Genomic DNA, 16,789 nt, shown 5'->3' with positions numbered 1-16,789 from the left:
TTCTGTGAAGCACTTCAGGGTTCAAAGTGCTCACCACACGTCTAGATTAGTTCCTTTGGGGTCTAGTTTCCAAAATGGAGTCATTTGTGGGGGATCTCCAATGTTTAGGCACACAGGGGCTCTCCAAACGCGACATGGTGTCCGCTAATGATTGGAACTAATTTTCCATTTAAAAAGCCAAATGGCGTGCCTTCCCTTCTGAGCCCTGCCGTGCGCCCAAACAGTGGTTTACCCCCACATATGGGGTATCTGCGTACTCAGAACAAACTGGACAACAACATTTGTGGTTCAATTTCTCCTATTACCGTTGGCAAAATAGGAAATTCCAGGCTAAAAAATCATTTTTGAGGAATGAAAAATTATTTTTTATTTTCATGGCTCTGCGTTATAAACTTCTGTGAAGCACCTGGGGGTTTAAAGTGCTCAGTATGTATCTAGATAAGTTCCTTGGGGGGTCTAGTTTCCAAAATGGGGTCACTTGTGGGGGAGTTCCAATGCATAGGCACACAGGGGCTCTCCAAACGCGACATGGTGTCCGCTAACAATTGGAGCTAATTTTCCATTCAAAAAGTCAAAAGGCGCGCCTTCCCTTCCGAGCCCTGCCGTGTGCCCAAACAGTGGTTTACCCCCACATATGAGGTATCGGTGTACTCGGGAGAAATTGGCCAACAAATTTTAGGATCTATTTAATCCTATTGCCCATGTGAAAATGAAAAAATTGAGGCGAAAAGAAATTTTTTGTGAAAAAAAGTACTTTTTCATTTTTACGGATCAATTTGTGAAGCACCTGAGGGTTTAAAGTGCTCACTAGGCATCTAGATAAGTTCCTTGGGGGGTCCAGTTTACAAAATGGGGTCTCTTGTGGGGGAGCTCCAATGTTTAGGCACACAGGGTCTCTCCAAACGCGACATGGTGTCCGCTAACGATGGAGATAATTTTTCATTCAAAAAGTCAAATGGCGCTCCTTCCCTCCCGAGCCTTACCATGTGCCCAAACAGTAAATTACCCCCACATGTGAGGTATCGGTGTACTCAGGAGAAATTGCCCAACAAATTTTAGGATCCATTTTATCCTGTTGCCCATGTGAAAATGAAAAAATTGAGGCTAAAAGAATTTTTTTGTGAAAAAAAAGTACTTTTTCATTTTAACGGATCAATTTGTGAAGCACCTGGGGGTTTAAAGTGCTCACTATGCATCTAGATAAGTTCCTTGGGGCGTCTAGTTTCCAAAATGGGGTCACTTGTGGGGGAGCTCCAATTTTTAGGCACACGGGGGCTCTCCAAATGTGACATGGTGTCCGCTAAAGAGTGCAGACAATTTTTCATTCAAAAAGTCAAATGGCGCTCCTTCCCTTCCAAGCCCTGCCGTGCGCCCAGACAGTGGTTTACCCCCACATATGAGGTATCAGCGTACTCAGGACAAATTGGACAACAACTTTCGTGGTTCAGTTTCTCCTTTTACCATTGGGAAAATAAAAAAATTGTTGCTCAAAGATCATTTTTGTGACTAAAAAGTTAAATGTTCATTTTTTCCTTCCATGTTGCTTCTGCTGCTGTGAAGCACCTGAAGGGTTAATAAACTTCTGGAATGTGGTTTTGTGCACCTTGAGGGGTGCAGTTTTTAGAATGTGTCACTTTTGGGTATTTTCAGCCATATAGACCCCTCAAACTGACTTCAAATGTGAGGTGGTCCCTAAAAAAAATGGTTTTGTAAATTTCGTTGTAAAAATGAGAAATCACTGGTCAAATTTTAACCCTTATAACTTCCTAGCAAAAAAAAATTTTGTTTCCAAAATTGTGCTGATGTAAATTAGACGTGTGGGAAATGTTATTTATTAACTATTTTGTGTCACATAACTCTGGTTTAACAAAATAAAAATTCAAAATGTGAAAATTGCAAAATTTTCAAAATTTTCGCCAAATTTCCGTTTTTATCACAAATAAACACAGAATTTATTGACCTAAATTTACCACTAACATGAAGCCCAATATGTCATGAGAAAAAAAATCTCAGAATCGCTAGGATCCGTTGAAGCGTTCCCGAGTTATTACCTCATAAAGGGACACTGGTCAGAATTGCAAAAAATGGCAAGGTCTTTAAGGTCAAAATAGGCTGGGTCATGAAGGGGTTAATATTTGCCAAATGCCAGAATAAGGAGAGAGAATGTTTAAGGCATTTCTACTTACTGCAAAGAAAAAAAGTTTACATACATTTCATTAGCATTTGATACCATTGCCCTTAAACTGAATAACTTGGGTAAAATGTTTGGGATATCCTTCCACAAGCTTCTCACAATGTTTAGTCGGAATTTGAGCCCATTCTTCCTGACCAAACTGATGCAACTGATCCAGGTCTGTAGGTCGCCTTGCTCGCACCTGTCTTTTCGGCTTTGCCCATAAATGTTTAATTTTATTAATATTACGGCTTTGTGATGGCCACAATAAAACATTGAATTTGTTATCATTAAGCCACTTTGTTATCATTTTGGCAGTATGCTTCGAGTCATTGTCCATTTGGAAGATCCTTTTCCCCTAAAGCTTTAACTTCCTGGCTGATGTTTTGAGATGTTGCTTCAGTATTGCCACAATCTTCTTTTCTCATGATGCCTTCTATTCTGCGAAGTACACCAGTCCCCCCTGCAGCAAAACAACCCCACACCATGATGCTACCACCCCCCTCCCCCCCCCTTCATGTTTCACAGTTGGGATGATGTTCTTAGGCTTACAAGCTTCTCCCTTTTTCCTTCAAATGTAAAAATTGTCAGTATGCCCAAAAAAGTTCAATTTTAGTTTAATTAGACAACAGGACATGTCTCCAAAAATTAAGGTCTGTGTTCCGTGTGCATTTGCAAACATTAATCTGGCTTTTTTTATGTTTCTTTTGGAGTAATGGCTTCTTCCTGGCAGAGTGGCCTTTCAGCTCATGTTGATACAGTACTCGTTTCACTGTGGATATTGACACAACCAGTACCAGCTTCAGCCATCATCTTCACAAGGTCTTTTGCTTTTGTCTGTGGGTTGATATGCACATGTCGGACCAAAGCATGTCCATCTCTGAGACACAGAACCAGTCTCCTTCCTGAGCAGTATGATGGCTGGACATTCCCATCTTCTTTGTACTTGTGTATAATTGTTTGTAAAGATGAACGAGGAACCTTCAGGTATCTTGAAATTGTACTCAAGGACGAGCCAGACTTGGGCAAGTCCACAATTGTCTTCCTGATATCTTGGCTGATCTCTCTAGACTTTCCCATGACACTACACAAAGAAGCAGTGTGTTTCAGGTGTGCATTACAATACATCCACAGCGATTTATCTAATTAACTCAGATGTTGCTAAAAACAAAACCTATCAGAAGCTTCCAAACACATGACATTATCATATGGTAAGTCCAGAATTGTTGAAGCCCTTTCTGCCATTGAATGTACTATTCCGTCCATGTTGGGTGGGCCCTACTTCCCAAGGACGGAATAGTACATCCAGCGCGATCAGCCGGGCTCACAGGGGGACATAACAACCCGACCTCCAAAACTGTCCCACTAGTTAACCCCTTCAGTCAACACCGTAAAATAAATAAAAAAAAAACGATGGAAAAAAATTATTATCATACCGCCGAACAAAAAGTGGAATAACACGCGATCAATTAGACGGATATAAATAACCATGGTACCGCTGAAAACGTCATCTTGTCCCGAAAAAAATGAGCCACCATACAGCATCATCAGTGAAAAAATAAAAAGGTATAGTTCTCAGAATAAAGCGATGCAAAAATAATTATTTTTTCCATAAAATAGTTTTTATCGTATAAAAGCGCCAAAACATAAAAAATGATACAAATAAGGTATCGCTGTAATCGTACCGACCCGAAGAATAAAACTGCTTTATCCATTTTACCAAGCGTGGAACGGTATAAACACCCCCCCCCTCCCCAAAAAGAAATTCATGAATAGCTGGTTTTTGGTCATTCTGGCTCACAAAAATCGGAATAAAAAGCGATCAAAAACGTGTCACGTGCTCGAAAATGTTACCAATAAAAATGTCAACTAGTTCTGCAAAAAACAAGACCATATGACTCTGTGGACCAAAATATGGAAAAATTATAGCTCTCAAAATGTGGTAACGCAAAAAATATTTTTTGCAATGAAAAGCGTCTTTCAGTGTGTGACGGCTGCCAATCATAAAAATCCGCTAGAAAACCCGCTATAAAAGTAAATCAAACCCCCCTTCATCACCCCCTTAGTTAGGGAAAAATTAAAAAAATGTATTTATTTCCAGTTTCCCATTAGGGTTAGGGCTAGGGCTAGGGCTTGGGTTGGGGCTAGGGTTAGGGTTGGGGCTAGAGTTAGGGCTAGTTAGGGTTGGGGCAAAAGTTAGGGTTGGGATTAGGGTTAGGGGTGTGTCAGGGGTAGGGGTGTGGTTAGAGTTACCGTTGAGATTAGGGTTAGGGGTGTGTTTGGATTAGGGTTTCAGTTATAATTGTGGGGTTTCCACTGTTTAGGCACATCAGGGGCTCTCCAAACGCGACAAGGTGTCCGATCTCAATTCCAGCCAATTCTGCGTTGAAAAAGCAAAACAGTGCTCCTTCCCTTCCGAGCTCTCCCGTGCGCCCAAACAGGGGTTTACCCCAACATATGGGGTATCAGCGTACTCAGGACAAATTGGACAACAACTTTTAGGGTTCAATTTTACTGTTACCCTTGGAAAAAAAACTGGGGGCTAAAAAATAATTTTTGTGGAAAAAAAAGATTTTTTTTATTTTCACGGCTCTGCATTATAAACTGTAGTGAAACACTTGGGAGTTCAAAGTTCTCAAAACACATCTAGATAAGTTCCTTGGGGGTCTAGTTTCCAATATGGGGTCACTTGTGGGGGTTTTCTACTGTTTAGGTACATTAGGGGCTCTGCAAACGCAATGTGACGCCTGCAGACCATTCCATCTAAGTCTGCATTCCAAATGGCGCTCCTTCCCTTCCGAGCTCTCCCATGCGCCCAAACGGTGGTTCCCCCGACATATGGGGTATCAGCGTACTCGGGACAAATTGACAACAACTTTTGGGGTCCAATTTCTCCTGTTACCCTTAGGAAAATACAAAACTGGGGGCTAAAAATAATTTTTGTGGGAAAAAAAAGAATTTTTATTTTCACGGCTCTGTTATAAACTGTAGTGAAACACTTGGGGGTTTAAAGCTCTCACAACACATCTAGATGAGTTCCTTTGGGGTCACTTGTGGGGGGTTTCAATGTTTAGGCACATCAGTGGCTCTCCAAACGCAACATGGCGTCCCATCTCAATTCCAGTCAATTTTGCATTGAAAAGTCAAATGGCGCTCCTTCCCTTCCGAACTCTGCCAAGCGCCCAAACAGTGGTTTACCCCCACATATGGGGTACCAGCGTACTCAGGACAAATTGTACAACAACTATTAGAGTCCAATTTCTTCTCTTACCCTTGGGAAAATAAAACATTGGGGGCAAAAAGATCATTTTTGTGAAAAAATATGATTTTTTATTTTTACGGCTCTGCATTATAAACTTCTGTAAAGCACTTGGTGGGTCAAAGTGCTCACCACAAACCTAGATAAATGGCTACAACAGATCCCAGGAGCAAAATCTGAACTCTATGTCCAGAAAAGCGCAACGTTGGGAACAATTAAGATCCTGCGCAGAACCCTCACACTCGCAGGCCTCTGTTAGAGGACCCGAGAATGAGAAAGGACAAAAAAAAGACCACCCCCATTGGGGGGTGAGAAGGAAGGTTTATATATACAGTGGGTACGGAAAGTATTCAGACCCCTTTACAGTCTTCACTGTTTCATTGCAGCCATTTGGTAAATTCAAAAAAGTTCATTTTGACTGAACTCCCTCCCCCCCCACCTGAAATGTAGTAATTTTTGCAAATTTATTAAAAAAGCAAAACTGAAATATCACATGGTCATAAGTATTCAGACCCTTTGCTCAGTATTGATTAGAAGCACCCATTTGAGTCAGTACAGCCACGAGTCATCTTAGGAATAATGCAGTTTTTCACACCTGGATTTGGGGATCCTCTGCCATTCTTCCTTGCAGATACTCTCCAGTTCCGTCAGGTTGGATGGTGAATGTTGATGGACAGCCATTTTCAGGTCTCTCCAGAGATGCTCAATTGGGTTTAGGTCAGGGCACTGGGTGGGCCAGTCAAGAATGGTCAGAGTTGTTCTGAAGCAACTCCTTTGTTATTTTAGCTGTGTGCTTAGGGTCATTGTCTTGTTGGAAGGAGAGTCTGAGGTCCAGAGCACTCTGGAAGAGGTGTTCATCCAGGATATCTCTGTACTTGGAAGCATTCATGTTTCCTTCAATAAAAACAATACAAAATTCTCCATGTGTGAAAAGGGAAAAAAGGCATACAAAGAAAATAAAATGTACAATGCTTTATTATAACAAACAATTAAAAGTGGTATAACCACGAAATCTATCAGAATACTGGGTGAATCTCAAAAACAAAACAGCTACAGGGCAGTTGGAATATAATAGACATGAATATAAAATTGATATGGCCTTATACTCCCATAATTAACAAATATGGATGTATACAATTGTACCAAAAATTAAGGTACAAAGAGTGCCAAAAGGCCCAATTACGGTATATGAAAACTGCAGAAAATATCAAAGGGCCACAATCATCTACAAAAATATACAGAGTTTACAATAAAGTGCAAAAAAGTGCTAAAGATATACGGCCATATGAAGGCCTGGTAGTCACCATTAGTAAACCTATATATGAATACTAATGGGATCCAACCCTAATATATCATGCTATATCTATATCAATGTCATGCAGGCACATGTATACCACCTTAGTAACGTAACGTATACAACAAGTAAGTATAGAAAAGAACAAATGAACAAATAAACAAATGAAACTTATATTAGTGCCAAAGAGCTGTGTACCACGCCCGTGCCGCAACCCCGACAGCGATGTTTCGCCTACCAGGCTTCTTCCATATGGGGGCAAGTGTGCTATGCCTGTATTGAATTTCTTTTATGTGGTATTAATCAAACCACCCACTCCCAAACAGCGTCAGTGTCCCGGATCTTTAACGGCGCATGCATTGCCAAACTAGCAGCTCATGAATGAAATGTGACTTCCGGTCCTTCGCATCTGGAACGCAAGCGTGGAACGCTCGCATAACCTAGTGAGCGGAGCCGGAAGTCACAGAGACTACAGACAAGGCATGCGCACTAATACCAAGGAACAAGGATGATATTGCCCACGTCGTGGAGCGGAGTTTAGAAGGGGCGTGTTTGAACCGACCAAGGAATAAATAAGACATTTTTTTTTTTAAAGACTTTAGTTATATTACATAAAATGTGAAATGTGAATTAATTAGCCCTTGAAGTGATTATCTATCCATAATATGACAAGAAATAACCATAATAGATGGATTGTGAATTAAAAATAATTAACCAAAATAAGTGACCAATCTATATATATGGAAGTAGAAATAAGGACGATAAATAACATTAAGCAAAAATTATCGTGAATTAATAGGGCCATGTAAATAACATGCATATATATATATATATATATATATATACTAGACTGTGGCCCGATTCTAACGCATCGGGTATTCTAGAATATGCATGTCCCCGTAGTATATGGACAATGATGATTCCAGAATTCGCGGCAGACTGTGCCCATCGCTGATTGGTCGAGGCAACCTTTATGACATCATCGTCGCCATGGCAACCATTATGACATCTACGTCGATACTGTGCCCGTCGCTGAATCAGAAACATGAGATGTCTACGTCCTTTATGACATCATTGTCACTGTGCCCGTTGCTGATTGGTCGAGGCCTGGCGGCCTCGACCAATCAGAGGCGCGGGATTTCTACGTCGATTCTGTGCCGGTCTCGGCGGCCTCGACCAATCAGCATCGTCGCTGTGCCCGTTGCTGAATCAGAAACGCGGGATGTCTACGTCCTTTATGACATCATCGTCGCTGTGCCCGTTGCTGATTGGTCAAGGCCTGGCGGCTTCGACCAATCAGAGACGCGGGATTTCTACGTCAATGCTGTGCCGTTCTCTGATTTCCAGGACAGACAGACAGACAGACAGACTATATATATAATTGTCTAAGGGTTTTTCCGTCTGTCTGTCTTTCTGTCTGTCCTGGAAATCCCGCGTCTCTGATTGGTCGAGGCCCCCAGGCCTCGACCAATCAGCGACGGGCACAGCGACGATGATGTCATAAAGGACGTAGAAATCCCGCGTCTCTGATTGGTCAATCAGCAACGGGCACAGCGACGATGATGTCATAAAGGACGTAGAAATCCCGCGTCTCTGATTCAGCGACGGGCACAGTATCGACGTAGATGTCATAATGGTTGCCATGGCGACGATGATGTCATAAAGGTTGCCTCGACCAATCAGCGACGGATTCTGGAATCATCATTGTCCATATACTACGGGGACATGCATATTCTAGAATACCCGATGCGTTAGAATCGGGCCACAATCTAGTATATATATATATATATATATATATATATATATATATATATATATATATATATATAATACATTATGAAAAAATGTTTTGGGCATTGGTGCTCAGGAAGGATATAATGGAACTAGAGAGAGTACAAGGGAGGGCAACAAAATTAATAAAGGGGATGGGAGAACTACAATACCCAGATAGATTAGCGAAATTAGGATTATTTAGTCTAGAAAAAAGACGACTGACGGGCGATCTAATAACCATGTATAAGTATATAAGGGGACAATACAAATCTCGCTGAGGATCTGTTTATACCAAGGAAGGTGACGGGCACAAGGGGGCATTCTCTGCATCTGGAGGAGAGAAGGTTTTTCCACCAACATAGAAGAGGATTCTTTACTGTTAGGGCAGTGAGAATCTGGAATTGCTTGCCTGAGGAGGTGGTGATGGCGAACTCAGTCGAGGGGTTCAAGAGAGGCCTGGATGTCTTCCTGGAGCAGAACAATATTGTATCATACAATTATTAGGTTCTGTAGAAGGACGTAGATCTGGGGATTTATTATGATGGAATATAGGCTGAACTGGATGGACAAATGTCTTTTTTCGGCCTTACTTACTAACTACTAACTATGACAAATATCCATGGCCATATAAATGACCAATATCTATAAAAGTGAAAATAATAATAATAATAATAAATGACAAATAATGCATTATGCAAAATTTATCAAATACCCATGGCCGTAATAAGTGCACAAATTAATTCAACCACAAAGAAAGCAGGACTGATGAAAAAGCAAACAATTATACAAAAAAATACATAAAATGAAAACCTAAATGAATAATATATAATGTACAATATTGCAATATATGTACAATATTCCAATTCATTTTTTTTTTATAGTAGATTGTTGAATTAGATCATGACCAGACAGATCCATATTGTTGAACTGTTCCAAGGGTCCCACAATACAATAAATATTAAAAACAATTCCCATGACAAGCCAATTTCTGATAAATCAATCATATTAGAAAGAGACAAACACACTAAAAACTGCATATCGGTATAGAATGGGAAAACTTTAACCAAAAATAGGTGTGTGTGTGTGTGTGGTTAGCAAGAGGGAAAGGAAGATGGGAAGGTGAAAGAAAAAGAAGAAAACCAGAGGCTATATGGATCTACACCAAAATCACATGGAGTGCTTGTAAAAAATAAAAACTAAAACCCATAGTGGTGCAAGGGTACCAAGTTGGTATATCCATCTGCTTTCTTTCTGTGCTAAGACTCTCCTCAAGTTACCACCCTTATTATTCAATATAACTTGGTCAATTGCTTGAATTTTAAGACCACACGGATTGGAATTGTGGTACAATTTAAAATGCTTAGGTAGGGTTTTTAACGTATTTATATCCTCCACTGTAACAGCCTTTTCAATATCAAGGACATGTTCCCTGGTAAGTACGGTATCTTTAATTCACGTGTTGTGAGTCCAATGTACACCTTCTTACAGGGGCATTGTGCATTATTCACTACTCCTTTCGAGGAGCAATTAAGATTTTTCCATATTGAATATGTTCTAGTGCCAACATGATTTACAAAAGTGTGACTTAATATGGTTTTTACATGCTTTGCAAATTTTGCATGGAAAAAATCCATTTCTACCAGATGTTGATACATTGGAAACTGAATCTGTACCTAAATAATGACTATGAACAAGAATGTCCTTTAAGTTATGCGCTCTTTTTGGTACCATAGCTGGATAACTGGGCAAAATCTTCTTTAACACAGGATCACTTAACAAGGAGTTCCAGTGCTTATGGAGAATTGATGTTAATTCAGGCCACTGCTTGTTGTAATTAGTGATAAATCTCACCTGATTAATGTTGCTTTGTTTTTTAGATGATATTCCTCTACCATATAGAAGCTCCTCTCTTGAAACTTTAGATGCTCTACTGTACCCTCTTAATTTACCTATTACTATAACCTCGATCCTGGAAACGACACACCAGGTCCATGGACTGAGCCTGACAATTACTTTCCGTAGCACAAATTTTCTTGACCCTCAAGAATTGCCCTATGGGGATTCCATCAATTGTCGGTTTAAAATGAGCAGATGAGGAATGGAGGGGAGTATGGGTAGTGGTAGGCTTCCTGAAAACGTCAGTAATGATTTTACTGTTGGATGCCACCAAAATTTTAAGATCCAAAAAATCGTAAGATCTACCGCTTTTGTAAGTAAGGTTAATATTATAACCATTCTCATTTATCCTTTCCATTAAAAGATGTCAACTGATCATTACTGCACTCCCAAATGAAAAGAATGTCATCGATATATCAACTCCACCCTTGTATAAATTCCATTTCTGCTTTCTGATCATTTTGAAAGATTTCTCTTTCCAATTAAGCCATAAACAGGTTTGTGCAAGTTGCGCCCATCGCCGTTCCCTGCTGCTGTAGAAAAAAATGTTTTTATTGAAAATATACACATTGTGTTCCAAAACGAATTTTAATAAGTCTTTCATTTAAATAATGAGAGACTGCACGAAGACCATCGCTATGTTTGATCGAAGAATAGAGGGCCTCTACGTCAGCAGTCACCAATATTGCATTGTCATCCAATTGTATTGAATCTAGTTTTTTGTAGAATAGCTGTTGTGTCTTTGATATATGAAGTGCCAAAACTAAACACTGTAGATAAAAATCAATGACGGTGCATACTGTTTCACATAAACTCTCTTTGCCTGAAACTATTGGCCTTCCTGGAGGATTATCCGGATCCTTGTGCAGTTTCGGCAAAAGATAGAAAGTAGACATTTTGGGTTACAACTTCACAATATAATCAAGCAATTTTTTTGGTATGATCCCTTTTTCATATGCTTCTTCCAAAATCCTAATCAGCTCCTGCTGATACTGTGTTAACGGATTGAATTTTTTATAGCACGATTTTACAGAAATTTTATTGGCTTGATTTTCATACATATAGGTAGGCCAGATAACGGTGTTATGTGGAAGACCGGAAGTTACTTTTCATTCATGAGCGGCTAGTTTGGCAACGCATGCGCCGTTAAAGATCCGGGAAATGGAGGCTGTTAGCAGCTGATGGGAGTGGGTGGTTTGATTAATAACACATAAAAGAAATTCAATACAGACATAGCACACTTGCCCCCATGTGGAAGAAGCCTGGTAGGCGAAACGGCGCTGTCGGGGTTGCGGCACGGAGCGTGGTACACATCTTTTTGGCACGAACGTAAGTTTCATTTGTTTATTTGTTCTTTTCTATACTTACTTGTTGTATACGTTACCTTACTAAGGTGGTATACATGTGCCTGCATGACATTGATATAGCATGATATATTAGGGCTGGATCCCAATAGTATTTATATATAGGTTTACTTATGGTGACTACCAGGCCTTGATATGGCCGTATGTCTCTAGCACTTTTTTGTAAACTCTCTCTATATATTTTTGTAGATGATTGTGGCCTTTTGATATTTCCTGCTTTTTTCATATAATTGCGGCCGTTTGGCACTCTTTGCACTTTAATTTTTGGTACAATTGTATACATCCATATTTGTTAATTATGGGAATATAAGGCCATATCAATTTTATACTCATGTCTATTATATTCCAACTGCCCTGTAGCTCTTTTGTTTTTAATGGAGATTCACCCTGTATTCTGATAGATTTTGTGGTTATACCACTTTTAATTGTTTGTTATAATAAAGTATTGTACATTTTATTTTTTTTGTATGCCTTTTTTCCTCCTTTTCACACATGGGAAATTTTGTATTGTTTTCATGATTTATGAGGCTTTAATACCCGATTAAAGATATTTGTTATATACGTTTCCTTCAATGACAACCAGTCATCCTGTCCCTGCAGCTGAAAAACACCCCCATAGCATGATGCTGCCACACGTTTTCACTGTTGGGATTGTATTGGGCAGGTGATGAGCAATGACTGGTTTTCTCCACACATACCGCTTAGAATTTTCAACAGGGCCAGTGTTAGGGGCAGGCGGACCAGGCAGTCGCCTAGGGCCCCCCCCTCCTCCAGGGGCCTTCAACCAGTGGCCGCTATGAGGCCCCTGAGTAAGAGGGGCCTGGCGCCGCCCCCTACCCGCATTCAACTTATTGGCATCATAGATGCCGGTAAAGTTTAAAGCAGTGATGGAGAGAGCGTCATGTGACACTTCCTCTCCCATCACTCCCACTCTGCCTCTGACTCAGCGTGTTACAGCAGTGGAGCTGATGAGTTGCTCTGCAGAAGTCAGAGCAGCTGGGGAATGAGGAGAGGTAAGTATTGTGTGTGTATCTGTCTGCATAATAATTTGTGTGGGGGTACTGAACTATACTGTGTGTGTGTGGGGGGGGGGCTGCACTATACTGTATATGTGGGGGGACTGCGTTATACTGTTTGTGGGGGGCTGTATTATACTGTATGTACAGCTGCATTACACTGTGTGTAGGGCTGTATTATACTGAGTGGGCTGCTTTATACTCTGAGGGGGCTGCATTATACTGTGTACATGGGGTTGCATTATTCTCTTAGGGAGCTGTATTATACAGTGTGCAGGGGCTGCACTATACGGTGTGTGTGGGGCTGCACTATACTTTGTATGGGGCTGGATTATACTCTGAAGGGCCGATTTATACTCTGGTGGGCTGCATTATACTGTGTGTGAAGGGGGCTGTATTATACGGTGTATGTTTGTGGGGGGCAGAATTATACTGTGTGGGGGTGGGGCCTGCATTATACTATGTGTGTGGGGGGCTGCATCATACTCTCAGGAGTGCTGCAGTATACTCTGAGGGGGGAGAGAAGGAAGGTTTATATATACAGTTGGTATGAAAAGTATTCAGACCCCTTTACATTTTTCACAGTTTCATTGCAGCCATTTGGTAAATTCAAAAAAGTTAATTTTGACTGAAAAAAAAACAAAAAACAGAAATGTAGTAATTTTTGCAAATTTATTAAAAAGAAAAACTAAACTGTAGAAGCACCCTTTTGAACTAGTACAGCCATAAGTCTTCTTGGGAATGATGCAACAAGTATTTCACACCTGGATTTGGGGATCCTCTGCCATTCTTCCTTGCAGATCCTCTCCAGTTCCGTCAGGTTTGATGGTGAATGTTGTTGGACAGCCATTTTTAGGTCTCTCCAGAGATGCTCAATTGGGTTTAGGTCAGGGCTCTGGCTGGGCCAGTCAAGAATTGTCAGAGTTGTTCTGAAGCCACTCCTTTGTTATTTTAACTGTGTGCTTAGCGTCATTGCCTTGTTGGATGGCGAGTCTGAGGTCCAGAGCACTCTGGAAAAGGCTTTCATCCAGGATATCTCTGTACTTGGAAGCATTCATGTTTCCTTCAATGACAACCAACCAGTCGTCCTGTCCATGCAGCTGAAAAAAAACCTCATAGTATGATGCTGCCACCACGTTTCACTGTTGGGATTATATTGGGCAGGTGATGAGCAGTGACTGGTTTTCTCCACACATATAACTTAGAATTACAACAACAGTGCTGGCGTTAGGGGCAGGCAGATAAGGCAGCCGCCTAAGGCCCCCGCACCTCCAGGGGCCCCCAACCAGTGGCCGCTATGAGGTCCCTGAGTAAGAGGCCTGGTGCCTCCCCCTCCCGGCATTCAACTTATCGGCATCATAGATGCCGATAAAGTTGAAAGCAGTGATGGAGAAGTTTCATGTGACACTCCCTCTTCCATCACTCCTCCTCTGCCTCAGTGTGTTACAGTAGTGGAGCTGAGATGCTCTACAGAAGTCAGAGCAGCTGGGGAACGAGGAGAGGTAAGTACTGTGTGTGTTTATTTGTCTGCATTATAGTGTGTGTGTGGGGGTACTGAACTATACGGTGTGGGGGGCTGCACTACACTGTTTGTGGGGGGCTGCATTATACTGTGAGTAGGGCTGTATACTCTGAGGGGGCTGCTTTATACTCCTAGGGAGCTGTATTATACTGTTTGCGGGGACTGCACTATACTATACTGTGTGTGGGGGGGCTGTATTATACTGCATGTGGGGGGCTGCACTATACTGTGTGTAGGGCTGCATAAAGGTCCAACTGGTGGAGGGTTGCAGTGATTGTGGCACTTTCTCCCATCTCCCTACTGCATCTCTGGAGCTCAGCCACAGTGATCTTGGGGTTCTTCTTTACCTCTCTTGTAGATTGTAAGCTTGCAAGCAGGGACCTCACTCCTAATGTCACTGTTTAAATTGTCTTAACTAGTACCGAATTTAATGTTTGTACATGTCCCCGCTTAATTGTAAAGTGCTGCGGAATATGTTGCTGCTATATAAATAAAAATGATTATTATTACCTCTCTCACCAAGGCTCTTTTCCCACGATTACTCAGTTTAGCTGTACGGCCACATCTAAGACGACTTCTGGCAGTCCCAAACTTCTTCCATTTAAGGATTATGGAGACCACTGTGCTCTTAAGAACCTTGTGTACTGCAGAAATTCTGTTGTAACCTTGACCAGATCTATGCCTTGCCACAATTCTGTCTCTGAGCTCCTTGGCCAGTTCCTTTGACCTCTCGATTCTCATTTGGTCTGACATGCACTGTAAGGTCATATATAGACAGGTGTGTGCCTTTCCAATACGATATTTCAGTTTCTCTTTAATAAATTTGCAAAAATGTCTACATTTGTCTTTTTCAGTGAAGATGGGGTGCAGAGTGTACATTAATGTGAAAACAACCCTTGAATTTACCTAACGGCTGCAAAGAAACAAAGAGTGAACAATGTAAAGGGGTATGAATATTTCCCAAACCCACTGTATAATTATATATATATATCACAGCCTGTAAACGCTTTTTGTAGCAAGCTAAAAAGTCTTTTAATTCTTGTTTGAGCGATTTTCATACATTCCTCCCCCTGGAGGTATTTTAGTTTTTGCGTTTTCATTTTTTGCTCCCCTTCTTCCCAGAGCCATAACATTTTTATTTTTTGGTCAATATGGCCATGTAAGGGCTTGTTTTTTGCTGGACGAGTTGTACTTTTGAACAACATCATTGTTTTAAAATATCATGTTCTGGAAACAGGAAGCATTCTAAATGCGGTGAAATTGCAAAAAAAAGTGCAATCCCACAGTTGTTTTTTCTTTACCATGCTCACTAAACGCTAAAACTGACCTGCTATTATGATTCTCCAGGTTATTATGAGTTCATAGACATCAAACATGTATAAGTTCTTTATTATCTAAGTGGTGAAAAAAAATTCCACAGTTTGTTGAGAAAAAAATTGCGCCATTTTACGATACCGTAGCATCTTCATTTTTCATGATCTTATTTTTTGTGTGTGGAGCTGACGTTTTTAATGATACCATTTTGGTGCAGATATGATGTTTTAATCGCCGATTATTGCATCTTAATGCAATGTTGTAGTGACCCGCCAAAAAATAATTCTGGCATTTTGACTTTTTTTCTTGTTACGCCGTTTAGCGATCGGGTTAATTTTTTTATGTTGATAGATCGGGCGATTCTGAACCCGGCGATACCAAATATGTGTATGTCTGATTTTTTTTTATTGTTTTATTATGAATGAGGTGATTTCAACTTTTATATACGGTATATATATATTTTTTTTTACTTATTGCATGCTTCAATAGTCTCCATGTGAGACTAGAAGATGCAGTTGTCTGATCGGCTCTGCAACATACAGTCGATGATCAGATCGCCTTTATGTAGCAGAATTGCTCACTTGCTATGAGTGCAGACCACCAGGTGGCGCTCATAGCAATCCAGCAGTGACAACCATAGAGGTCTGTTAGAGACCTCTGGTTGTCATGCCGACCCATCGGTGACCCGCGATCACGTTACGGGGTCACCGATGGGCGGGATTTCCAGTGCACTTGCCGGAAGCTTGTGTTAAATTCCGCTGTTAGAGATTGACAGCGGCATTTAACGGGATAACAGCTGCAGGTGGATTGCGATTCCACCCGTGGCTGTTAGAGGCACATGTCAGTTTTCTAACAGTTGACATGTTCCGGGAAAGATGTGGGTTGAGCGCCGAAGCCCACACTAAATGGAGGAATTCCAGCACACCCGATGTCGGAAAGGGGTTAAAACAGACAAGCTGAATCCTTCTAACTCAGGCCCAAACATTTGTATCTCATGAACGTACAACTCTCGGTATGTCCTTAACAATGCTAAGGAGATGCTGGGAGTTGTTATCAGTCTTTATCAGACTGCGGACCATATAGGAACCACAGTACTGATGAGAATTAGTATCAACAAGTAAACATTTACATCCAGGTAACTTATAGGTGAACTCTTCTCTGATTGAGTCTTTTCTTTC

The sequence above is a fragment of the Ranitomeya imitator genome, chromosome 4 (assembly GCF_032444005.1).
Source record: "Ranitomeya imitator isolate aRanImi1 chromosome 4, aRanImi1.pri, whole genome shotgun sequence".
NCBI classification, from domain to species: domain Eukaryota; kingdom Metazoa; phylum Chordata; class Amphibia; order Anura; family Dendrobatidae; genus Ranitomeya; species Ranitomeya imitator.
The sequence above is the reverse complement of the archived record's forward strand: the minus strand, read 5'-3'. Positions refer to the sequence as shown.